Source organism: Schistocerca gregaria, chromosome 4 (genome assembly GCF_023897955.1).
Source record: "Schistocerca gregaria isolate iqSchGreg1 chromosome 4, iqSchGreg1.2, whole genome shotgun sequence".
NCBI classification, from domain to species: Eukaryota; Metazoa; Arthropoda; class Insecta; order Orthoptera; family Acrididae; genus Schistocerca; species Schistocerca gregaria.
Genome location: NC_064923.1, coordinates 378,230,552 through 378,243,765, shown reverse-complemented (window position 1 = coordinate 378,243,765; position 13,214 = coordinate 378,230,552).

Genomic DNA, 13,214 nt, shown 5'->3' with positions numbered 1-13,214 from the left:
TTTATGGCTCCAGCTCAGGAACCACCATCGGCTTGCACACTTTAAGATATTCTATTAACAAAGACTAGGGCCAGTATCGACTAAAGAAAAACGAACAACAGCCACAGTTCAAGGAACCAAGTGATGGAGAAATCGATTAGCTAAGAAATCGCAATCATTGAAACAGACCTATAGGTATCAATAATTAAATAACAGTTAAGATCTGAAAATTCAAAAGATACCTGAAGAATCGAAGCTGAAGCTTGCCGGTTCCAAAGGAGGGTCCAGAATTCAGCACAGCGAAACTGGCTTCAACTCTCTCATCGGAGTGACAAGTGCCAGAGCTGGCTGGCCACGATACGAACGAAGACGGATTCAAATCTGCCCACAAATGTGCCGCTCGCCGGACTCTGTGGTCAAGACGCTTGCGGTAGTGTTCGCCTTTACGCGCTGGGCGAACTGTTCACAACGTCCTCCTCGATCCGTCACCACACTCTAACTCAAGAAGCCATAACGAGCCCCGGCCCCATCAACAACCTCGAGCAAATATCTTAGTGGCCTCAAACCAGAGGGACGTCAGACGACAGATGAAGGAAGTGGAGCCAGGAATAACATCTGATATACACTACCAGACCTGCTACAACGTTGAATACAAACTCTTGTGGTCGTTATACCTCTCACAGATAACTGAAACTTAAATCATTTACATATCCGTCGATGGTGTACCGGTACCCTTACGAAGGTATTTTGTCAACTGACCATGTTTTCTTTAGTACTTCACCTTTTCTGACAGGCAGATTATTTTTCATTTCAGTTATAACATCCGTTATTATTGTGACCGCATACTTTTACGGTATATTTGTTGATGATATTGTTGTCACATCTGCAGCCGTATCATACAATCACCTTGCCATTGTGAGTAAAAGTATATTGGGAAGTATATTCACACCGTTCACAACATACGTGATAAGCGCAGTCGCCACAGCTGACTGATAAACCTGAGAAATTTACCAAACTGACGAAAGACAAAAATTATGTATGATGAGGCCGAAGTATTTGCTTCTAGATATCATAATGAGACTATGGTATAAAGGAATCAATATGAGTTATACTTGCAGATAACTGAAATGTGGAATCCCGTTTAATCTGATATGAAAAAAAAATCATTGTCTTTGACAGCTTTCGCCACTGGGGAGCGTATTCATCGAATTTCGGAATGGAGCAGCAGCAATTATTTCTCTCGGAGGCGCTTTGGTCCTTCATACTGTATAAATTGGTTACCCATTTTAATTTGTTCAGTTTTAAATTAATATTCTTAGTACGTTTCTCTGAGTGTTATGTCACTGGTATATTTCTAAGTTGTAGGAGATCATCTTGTGCTAAGCGTTGCTAATTATCGTACACAGGGCCCCTGGTTCTATTCCCCGCCGAGCTGCGATTATTTCGGCTTGAGGCTGGGTGGCAGAGTTATCATCACGCCATCCTCATTTACGCGCAAATCGCCAAAGTGGCTTCTTTTAAAAAGGCTAGCCACCAGCCGACCCAGCTCCCCCCAACTCCTGGTGAAATAAGCGATACACACATTAAGTAAATTTCCCAATCACTAATTCTGCCCAAGGTTACCTGTAGGTTTACCTTGTCTATAAGGCAAATGTGGGAACTGGAATTTCTCTCCTACCAGTTACCTGTTGAGATTGCTTTTAGCCCATTATCATTATCTCTGGTTTCTGGATGAAAAGTCACTGACCCCTTATTGTGTCATTATGTGAGTAGATCCCAATACCTTTAAGGATATGGAACGTAATCTGTACATGTTATAATAATGTGTGTATGTAAGTGTGTATGGGTATCTATGTTCCACATCTCCTCCTAATCTCTTGGACCGAATTCAACCAAACTTGGCATAGATACCCCATGTTGTCAGGCAGCAATCGCTCTGGGGACAAGAGCCACCTACCTATCAAAGGGGTGGGGTGAAAAAGAAGCGCAGTCCGCGACTCGTGAATTCCCAGACTTCACTCACTTGAGGGTGAGAGCACTTGGTAAACTGCAATAGTTTTATATATAATTTCAAACCTTCTTGAAACTTTTTTTCGTTGACAATCTCTACAAATGATAAAAGGAAAAATGCTAGTCGCTTAGTACTTTTCCGCTTTTATGAAGCAAGAGTACCGCATGAGGCATGACGTAATTTATTAGTTGTTTACTACTAACTGTATTCGCGACGCATCTTGAAGACAGGATATGCTTGTGGCACTGAATGTAACTGCAAAATAATATCAATGTACGACACCTAGTTAAGCAGATATGACGTCATAAACAATGAGTCATCATCATCATCATCATTTAAGACTGATTATGCGTTTCAGCGTTCAGTCTGGAGCATAGTCCCCTTATAAAATTCCACCATGTGCCCCTATGCAGTGCTAAAATTGGTGCCTCTTCTGATGTTAAACCTAGTACTTCGAAATCATTCTTAACCGAATCCAGGTACCTTGGTCTGCCCCGACTCCTCTTACCCTCTGCTGCTGAACCCATGAGTCTCTTGGGTAACCTTGCTTCTCCAATGCGTGTAACATGACCCTACCATCTAAGCCTGTTCTCCCTGACTGCTACATCTATAGAGTTCATTCCCAGTTTTTCCTTGATTTCCTCATTGTGGACACCCTCCTGCCATTGTTCCCATCTACTAGTACCTGCAATTATCCTAGCTACTTTCATATCCGTAACCTCAACCTTGTTGATAAGGTAACCTGAATCCACCCAGCTTTCGCTCCCAGACAACAAAGTTGGTCGAAAGATTGAACGGTGCACAGATAACTTAGTCTTGGTACTGACTTCCTTCTTGTAAAAGAGAGTACATCGTAGCTCAGCGCCCACTGCATTGGCTTTGCTATACCTTGCTTCCAGTTCTTTCACTATGTTGCCATCCTGTGAGAATACTGTATGCATCCTAAGTACTTGAAACGGTCCACCTGTTCTAACTTTGTTCCTCCTATTTGGCACTCTTTCTCACTGACATTACTTTCGTTTTGGAGATGCTATCTTCATACCATAGTCATTACATTTCTGATCTAGCTCTGAAATATTACTTTGCAAACTTTCAATCGAATCTGCCATCACAACTATGTCATCCGCATATGCAAGACTGCTTATTTTGTGTTCACATATCTTAATCTCACCCAGCCAGTCTATTGGTTTCAACATATGATCCATAAATAATATGAACAATAGTGGAGACAGGTTGCAGCCTTGTCTTACCCCTGAAACTACTGTGAACCATGAACTCAATTTACCGTCAACTGTAACTGCTGCCTGACTATCCATGTAAAGACCTTTAATTGCTGGCAAAAGATTGCCTCCTGTTCCATAATCTCGTAGAACAGACAATAACTTCCTCCTAGGAACCCGGTCATATGCCTTTTCTAGATCTATAAAGCGTAGATACAATTCTCTGTTCCACTCATAACACTTGTCCATAATTTGCCGTAAGCTAAAGATCTGGTCCTGACAACCTCTAAGAGGCCTAAACCCACACTGATTTTCATCCAATTGGTCCTCAACTCGCACTTTCCTTTCAACAATACCTGAGGAGATTCTACCCACAACGCTGATTAAAGAGATACCTCTATAGTTGTTACACTCTTTTCTGTTGCCATGTTTAAAGATTGGTGTGATTACTGCTTTTGTCCAGTCTGATGGAACCTGTCCCGACTCCCAGGCCATTTCAATTATCCTGTGTAGCCATTTAAGACCTGCCATTCCACTGTATTTGATGAGTTCTGACTTAATTTCATCCACCCCAGCTGCTTTATTGCACTGCAATCTATTGACCATTTTCTCAACTTCCTCAAATGTGATCCTATTTCCATCATCATTCCTATCCCACTCTACCTCGAAATCTGAAACATTAATGATCGTATTTTCACATACATTGAGCAACTCTTCAAAATATTCCCTCCATCTGCCCAAGGCATCCACAGGATTCACCAGCAGTTTTCCTGACCTGTCCAAAATACTTGTCATTTCCTTCTTACCTCCCTTTCAAAGACTGCTAATTACACTACAAAATGGTTTTCCAGCAGCTTGACCCGAAGTCTCCAACCTGTTTCCAAAGTCTTCCCAAGATTTCTTCTTGGATGCTGCAATTACCTGTTTGGCTTTGTTTCTTTCTTCAACATAACATTCTCTGTGTACCTGAGTTCTAGTATGTAGCCATTTTTGATACGCCTTCTTTTTCCTTTTACAGGTTTCTTTGACTATCTCATTCCACCATGCTGTTTGCTTCATTTTACTTTTACACACTACTGTTCCAAGACATTCCTTAGCCACTTCTAGTACTGTGTCCCTGTACCTTGTCCATTCCTTTTCCAATGACTGTAATTGACTACATTCAACTAACTGGTACTTTTCTGAGATCGCTGTTATGTACTTGTGCCTGATTTCCTTATCCTGAAGTTGCTCCACTCTTATCCTCCTACATATGGATCTGACCTCCTGCACTTTCGGTCTCACAATCCCAATTTCACTGCAGATTAAATAATGACCAGTGTCATCAAAGAATCCCCTGAATACATGTGTGTCCCTCACAGCCTTCCTGAATTCCTGATCTTTTATTATATAGTCAGTGACAGATCTGGTTCCCCTGCCTTCCCAAGAATACCGGTGAATGTTGTTATGTTTAAAAAAGGAGTTTGTGATTACTAAGCCCATACTGGCACAGAAATCCAGGAGTTGTATCCCGTTTCTGTTGGCCTCCATATCCTCTCCAAATTTACCCATAACCTTTTCATACTCTTCTGTTCGATTTCCAGTCCTGGCATTAAAATCCCCCATGAGCAGAACACTGTCCTTGTCCTTTACTCTAACAACTGCATCACTGAGTGCCTCATAAAAACTATCCATCTTATCTTGATCTGTCCCTTCACAATGCGAATATACTGACACAGTCCTAATTTTCTTGCTAGACACTGTCAAATCTATCCACATCAGTCGTTCGTTTACATACCTTATTGCAACTACGCGGGGTTTCATTTCTTTTCTGATGTAAAACCCTACACCCCATTGTGCTGTTCCTGCTTCGACTCCTGACAGGTAGACCTTGTATTCTCCCACTTCCTCTTCTTTCTCACCCCTTACCCGAATGTCACTAACAGCTAAAAGGTCCAGCCCCATCTTACTTGCTGCCTCTGCCAACTCTACCTTCTTCCCTGAGTAGCCCCAATTGATATTAATAGCTCCTCATCTCATTACCGTTTGTTTGCCAAGTCGTATCTTAGGAGTCCCTGGTTTTTCAGTTAGAGGTGGGACTCCGTCAGCTCCAAAGGTCCGAGGCATTTTGCTCTGATTGTTGCCAGCATCATATTTAAAGTACCAGGGAAGCAGGTTGCTAGCCTTACTTGCCCAGAGCCCCATTGGGTTTTACCCCTAACGGTTGAGGGACTAACCGGTGGATTTGGTAGTCTTTGCCGTATGAGCACAAAGGTGACCATGACTCAGAATATGTCCGAGATGCCCAGCCTTCTTCCAAAGTAACTGGTATCCCGACTGTCGGGACCACTTACTTGGCCACTCATACGTTGCCCGTGGTTCATTAACTAGGACATGACTACAGGGACCCACACCATAAACAATGAGATGCGTACAAATTGTGCCGCGTCTTGCAAGGCGTTTAAACTTTTACTTCTTGGCCACTAACTCTATTCCAAGCACCTCTTGCAGACAGTATGTACATATCCTGATGATTGTGCCACAAAATTAAAACTATACGACGTGTTCCGGACAGAAGATGCCTTTGGTCGGTATCGGTGACACCGCGAATAGTACCGATCATTAACCTTTCTTAGTTATAGTGAGCTGTGATGATTGGAACGGTCGTCGCCCAGGATCTGAATACCGGGCGTGTTCTATGTGGCTCAGCTGTGGCGTATATTCTGATACTTGTGTTTTCTTTTGTAACTGCATTGAGCAAAGATAGATGAATGAGGAAATGCATTAATTTTGCTACGACAAGCACATGTTATATTAACGTCTGGTTGTAAAGTTTTTCTTGTCTAAGGTACCACATTAAATTAAATTAAACGTTACATTGTAAACTCTTTTCTGGCATATCGTTTTAAATCAGTTATTCCGTGTTGTTTTTAAAAATTGAGGGTTTAAAAAAATTATGCTTAGAATTGTTGAATTACGATTACCTTCTCAGCCCCAGCCCTTCTACTTAATGCCCTGTTACATAAATAGTCTTTACGCCGTGTTTGTACAATATACGGACAACTCTGTCCGTGACCTTAGTAATGTATAGCAGAAAGGCCGTACCCGACATTTCTTTTCCCGATTTCCTACTTCGCCGCGTGTTTGGCTCTATTATGCTTCTAATATCACTTGTGGAATACCTCTTGCTTCTCAGAACACTCTCCAAATGCTGTATTTTGCGTCTTAAGTACTGTGGCTCAATTATTCATCTAGTCTGTGATACGAGCGTTCTAAGCAAGTCTCTTTTCTGGCTCGGGTGGTGATTTGATAGTTTGTGCAGGTATTGATCCGTGTGTGTCGGTTTTCGATACACGCTGCGGCCTAGGTTTTCACCACCCCTTGTGACCAGCACGTCCAGAAATGAGTCTTCTGATGTAACTCTTCAGGCTTTCCCACCGAGATCTTGACGTGTGAAATAATCGGGTCTACTGCCGGATGTTTGTGTCGCTCTGGCACAATATTTCGGACACGTAACTCGTTGCCTTCTTCAAGTGCTACCTGAGACTACCGTATTGGAGGATCTTCTCCAATATTTATGCCCAGAGGGCGCTGGGTGCTCTGCCGTACGCGCCCGCCTGGCGCTGCCTGTAATGTGTTGTCTCTTCCATGGTGGTCCCTCAGACGCCCGCGCTCCACTTGGTCTCAACTGTGGCAGCTGTCTGAGGCCTGTCCTGTGTCGGGCGTTCCCGTTCGCGGTCCGCGTCCTCCTGGTGCTGCTCCTAAGGTTTTGGCCCTTCCCTGGTGCTCACACGGACGTCCGCGCCCACCTCGTCCACCATCTGCAGTTGTGGCACCTGTCTGAGGCCCTTCTCGCGTCGGGCGTTCCGTTCGCTGTCCGCGCCCGCCTGGCGCTGCTCCTGTGGTGTTACTACTTCTTGGTTCCTTTCGCTGGGCTCTGATAAGCTCCAGGGCCGGACTCTACGCCGAGCTGAGCTGGTAACCGCAGTCTCGGTTTATTAAGTGGTTCAATGCGGCAGTCTCAGGTAGCACCTGAAGAAGGCAACGAGTTACGTAGCCGAAATATTGGGCCAGAGCGACACAAACATCCGTTAGTAGACCCGATTATTCCACAAGTCACGTCCAGAAATGTTAGTTTTCTTGTCCTTCTATACTTCCATAGTAACTTTTATGTTGGCATGGAGACTGTTCAGGTGTCCTAGGAAGACACCGAGCTGTTCTTCACCGTGGCTCCACACAACGAAAGTATCATAGACGTTTATGTACCATACTTTAAGTACCAAGTCCAGTGCCTATGCTTCGAAGTTTTCCTTGAAGAAATTGACCACCACTCGACTAAGAGTACTACCCATGGCGGTGCCTTCTAGCTGTTCATAGAAGTTGCCATTCCACGTGAAATAGCGCATGGTGAGACATACACGAAAGAGCTTTGTGATGTCTTGCGGGAAGATGGAACCGACGTGCGTCAGAGAGTCCCTGTGTTCCACTTTTGTAAGCAAAGCTGACCTGGTGGTCGTATGGTGCAAGTTTTAATTTCTTCAGTTTCTCAGTGAAATGTCCTGAGTCCTTAATGTATGCGTCAGTCTTCCCCACGTGTGGCTGGAGCAGAGAGGCCAAGTGTTATGCCAGTTTATACGTCGGTGCGCCAGAGATCCAACAATCGGTCTTAGTACAACTTTATTATTCTGGATCTTAGGTAATCCATACAGCCGAGGTGGTAGGGCTTCTGTGCTGAGTGACGGACGGAGTCAACCATATATTGCGAAAGCACAGTGTAAACACTATTTACAAACCGACAAAGAAAATCAAAGAGTGTCTCAGGGCGCAAAGGGGAAAAGGTACCCACTTGCAATGTCAGGAATATACCGCATACCATGTACTTGCGGACAAGTTTCTGTTGCAATGACTGGACGATCCATCAGAACCAGGAATACAGAACTTCAAAAACATTGCAGGTTGTGGCAGGTGGAGAAATCGGCTGTGACATGGCAGCCACTGTGTAAGACCGACCACGTAGTAAAATTCGCCGACAAGGAAGCTCTGGCTGTAGAGAAGAGCTATCACACCTGATTATTCAGAGAAACTGTAGAAACACACAAACACGAGAACACCTTCAGTAGCAAGATTAGCACAGCACCAGAAATGACCACAGAGAGCCGGCCGGTGTGGCCGAGTGGTTCTAGGTGCTTCAGTCCGGCACCGCGTGGCTACTAGGTCGCAGGTTCGAATCCTGCCTCGGGCATGGATGTGTATGATGTCCTTAGGTTAGTTAGGTTTAAGTAGTTCTTACTCAGATGTTAAGTCCCATAGAGCTCAGAGCCATTTGAACCATTTCCGATCGTGGAGAAGCCCTCGGACGTTGGCGCTAGAGATTCATGTAGTCTGTGGCCACGAGCTCAGTTCCAGTCCTCCACCAGCAATGGAGGGTGAAACTTTGACAATGCCAGCCACTCTTGCTGGCGAAATGTCAGAAAAATCATCAGACGTATGGCGACCGTAGAATTCGAGACAGAAGCCAACAGATTGTATGAAGAACCTTTTGTCTACTGTTATGGAAGTTGCAAATGTTCATATTCCGTATTCTTCACACGCTTTCTCCTTTATCATCTCCTTTTATATCGTTTTGTGGAAAAATGAAAGCAACCTTGAAAAAAATCCGTTTGTTGCCTTAATTTTGGACAGCAGTGTAGTTCCTTGGGTTGCGAGACGCAGCACATTGATCTCTTCTGCCTTTGCTACATTACTACTTGATATTCTGTCTCAACATCTCATAGAGCACTAGAAAGGGCTTCATTGATAAGAGAACACGCTACCCGAGCTTACCACGAAATAGCGTTGACAGTGTTTTACAAAACCTGATATTCTGCCTCACAAAGCAGTAATTTCTTGCAGTAACTTTCATGCCAATTGAGCTGCTGCCGATCAATATCCCCAGGCAGTACATTCTGACGCACTTTTATCACCACAATCAAACTCATTTCTCTTCTACTGCCAGTAGGCGGGGACGAACTCTATCGCTGGTCAAGAAGTGTGTCGGACCACTTTGGGAATTTTTTCCCTGTCTCAGTTTTTTTTTTTTTTTTTTTGCTGAAACCCATACGTGCGTCATTACTGCCATAGGTGGAGGATATGTTCGTGAATTTGCCGCTTGATTGTCGCCTGTATTGTTCTCACGGATACTGTTGTTTTTTCTGCCAATATAATTCCGTTTTTTACGCATCTGGAGATCAGCGGCTCAGCTGACACACTACCAAAAGCTTCCATCAACCGCCAAAAGTGTTCCACGTTGCACCTGTGCTCTTGTTATGAGCAGAAATTCGTGGAACCAAACACCAGCAGTCACGGTAACGTTATTATACATTCGTATTAACTGCATTGAAAGCTTGTAATCGTAGCTGGCTAGGCTAATACTTCATCGTGTTCCAGCCTCTCTTCCTCATTTCTTCAAATTGTGCAATTCTTTCGTCAAATGCTGCTCGTCTCTTACAATGTTTCCGTCTAAAAGATTTTATACGGCTGAACTACTATATACCGCGTTTCGTTTTACACCATACCAAGTGATCAGCGCTGATTCCGTATTAACTCGCTTTCCGTTTCAGCTTTTCCCACCATATTGATACTCACCAGCCGTAGCGAACATCCATATCAGACTTAGAGACATGAGCGCATTCAGAAAACAATCGCCCAAATAAACCAGTCTCTTTTCGATATTTCCCCTTTTTTCCAGGTGCGCTCAAACACATTTGAAGGGAAAGGTTGATTAGTTATTCCGTCCTGTGGCAGTTTTTTTCTCTACTACTCATGTCCTCGCCTAACTGCTTCTTCCACCTCTAAACTGCTGAAGCGTTTTTTTCACTCCAGTGACCAATATCGAAAGCACACTTCTCATTCCCTGCCGATAAAGCTGTTAAACCATGTGTCAGTTTCTGAAGTGATTTTGGCGATATCATGCTGCGAGATCTAATACCACTGCATTCAAATTTTTGTGTGCAGTCCAGCCATTTTCAAAAGCCACCCTTATTGTTGCCCCTCCCTTTGATTTGATCAACGTGGTCCCATCTCTGTCGTGCCGATACTACAGAAGTTTGTAACCAACGCCTCTCTCGCATATCAACAGCCGCAAAATTTATGAAAAATGTCACTAATTTTTCCACGATAGCTTCGTTCATAAGTACCTAAACTACAAGAATCGTCATCACCTATAAATGAACTGTAGAGCTAACCTGGTCCTTTGTCTCTGAGAATCCTCATCCTGCTCACTGTCAGTTAAGGTAGCCTCAAAGTCATCAATACGTCCTTCTGGCTCTCCCGACTATGCTGGATTATCTAGTGTCCCAAGCAGTAAGAATGTTTTCCTCTTCTCTGGCGTTTGTGTCAGCCTTAAGCTTTCGTTTTTGATAACCTGATGAAGCTGTGTAACACAGATTTCCACTCAGGCCATTGGCTTCCATTATAAAAAAAATTTAAAAAAACATAAAACTATCTGATGCTACGATATGAAAACGTAGAAACGAATTCGGCGAATTCGGTCCTGTAATCTCGGCTTCTCAAAACTTGCCTTTGATCGCTGGGCCTCTATAGTATCTCACAGTAGACACTGACTGACAATGTACTTCAGCCGGCTGATCGCCTTCTCAAGTAATCAAAAGCGAAAGCATAAACTGTTTTATAATGACCGAAACGTAAACACTTTTGTCTGAAATGTCGCCCTATTGCTCTGACCAGCGAAAATTGTTTTGAAACGATAGAAAGAAGAACGTACCAAATATAAAAGTTTTAGGTGCCAAATAATGAAACGTTTTGTGTACAGGGAGTGTGTTTTAACTGGAGAACACTAATATTTCCTAAACGACGCGTCTTACGAAGAAAATGTTCTAGATGAAAAATTAATATTAGTAAAGCGGACATCTGTATACGTTACAACTGGCCGCTTCCTAACCGCCCCTCCTTGTTAGGACAACGTTAACTTTGTGTTCTCAAATGGGAACACCCGACTCTTTTTATTGCATACTGGGATTCAACGCCAAAAAATATTTACTGTTTACTCAAACCATAGTTCTACATTCGTGACAGATGGCGCTGTAATAAAAAAAAAATGAAGTATTTTTTGTTATTAAGAACCGAGGCATTTAATTCTACATTTCATTTACGAGGTGAATGTGAACGTTTGTGTTCCAACGGTTGGTTTTTATGTTCGAAACTTACTTCAGTGTTGCATATTTGATTGTACAGTACAATTCAGTTAAGATTTTTTCTGTCTAGTTAGAAAGAATGTTTAGCATGATCTAAGGTCAACGTAGTGATTGCAATACTTTGGTTCCCATAGGGAGGCTTGATATCGGAGAGTTCTCTTGCTTCCCTCCATTGGGTTGCTCGATTTCGGTGAATCTCCTCGCCTCTCATCATTCCTGTGCTAGATTTTGGTAAGTATCGATGGCCCATGCGCCTTTGGCTATCATGTCATTGACATCTTACCCTATTACAACGGTTGTGGTTTGTATTCCACTGTTCGTCGCGTAGCGGCCTGCGCGGGAGTTACGGCGGTTGGATGGGAAGACACACCTAATTCAAACACGCTGATGGCTGTATTCCAGGGCGGCCACCTATATCAAGTATTCTGATGATTGGGGGTCTCATCACAAGTAACCTCGCAGGGAACAGAAAATCACGTTACCATACAAATAATGTTTTTTGCAGAAATGTCAGTGTCTAGCCATATTCTTTGTGCTGCACAACCACATGTGCATCATTCACGTAACGTCTGAACATCAGTATCAACCGTCGGTATACAAAGATTTGCATCTACATGGTAAACGTAATGTAGAATCAAATGCATCGATTGTTAATTGCAAGAACAAGCACACTTCATATTTGTCGCTTACAGTACCATCTACGCTCATGGAAAACAATGATTTGAATAAACCGTATGTAGTGTTTGATGTAGAATATGAAAATTCATTAAAAAGTGAGTTCCATATGAAAAAAAAGAAGTTGGCCCCACCTGCGAAGGAGGGGTGATTAGAAGGTGGTCAGTTTTAGAACATACAGATGTCTCCTTCAGTAATTTTCACTCTTTATCTGTAACACTTTTGTCGTACGATGTGTCGTTTTCGATATATTTGGTTGCTGAAGTTAAATATAGGGAACACCCCAATTTAACACTTTTATCTGTACGCTACACTAAAAGTTTTGGAACGCACGAAATGTTTTTAAAACATTTAATGCTTTTATTAGTGAATATGATTTAAAAACCCACATGAAGCTAATCCAAAAAGGTTTTAAACTTTCCGAAACGAGCGCCGCAGCTCAGTCGGTATGCGGAACCTAAATCTAACGTATGGCCTGACGTCTGAAATAAGTGCATTTCATATTCGTACATGTTATGTAACATATATGTTCCATACGACTAAAAATAAATCTATTTCATCGTTAATGCATTCTTCTTAGTTCGATTAAGAAAATTTCGTATATTTCCATTAAAATCTTGTATCAAATCATCAAAATTGAAATAGGTTCACAAATATTACCATAGTTGCACGTATGTAAGAATAATATATTATTCTCTGCAATAGCCCATGTATAGGTGGAGCCTCACATGCGAAACCGTAGTCCTCTGTATTAATCTGCCTACTAGCTACATACGTTTTTTAAAAGCCATCCTTCAGGTTCAGTAATGGTCTCCAGCGCTCAGGAGTGTCGTTCAGTATCGTAAAGGGGCTGCAGAAAAATATGGAAACAGCAAAACCACAACACATTACTGTGTAATACAGTGTAGGAAATCCATAAACATTCGAAACAGCTTCCAACTGTCGCGGAGCAGCTGAATGCCGGTCCTCTATGAGTTTCAAGGGAAAGTTATGCTGTTTTTCCTGAAAAATAATGGTAATTTCAGATAACGATAACCAACGTGGATATCGATCACGCACCATCTTATAAAAGCAGAACACAATGGCTCGATAATACTGAGATTGACACAGTTGGCCAGGTTGCAGTGACCATTTATCCTCGTGTTCGCAAAACCAGTC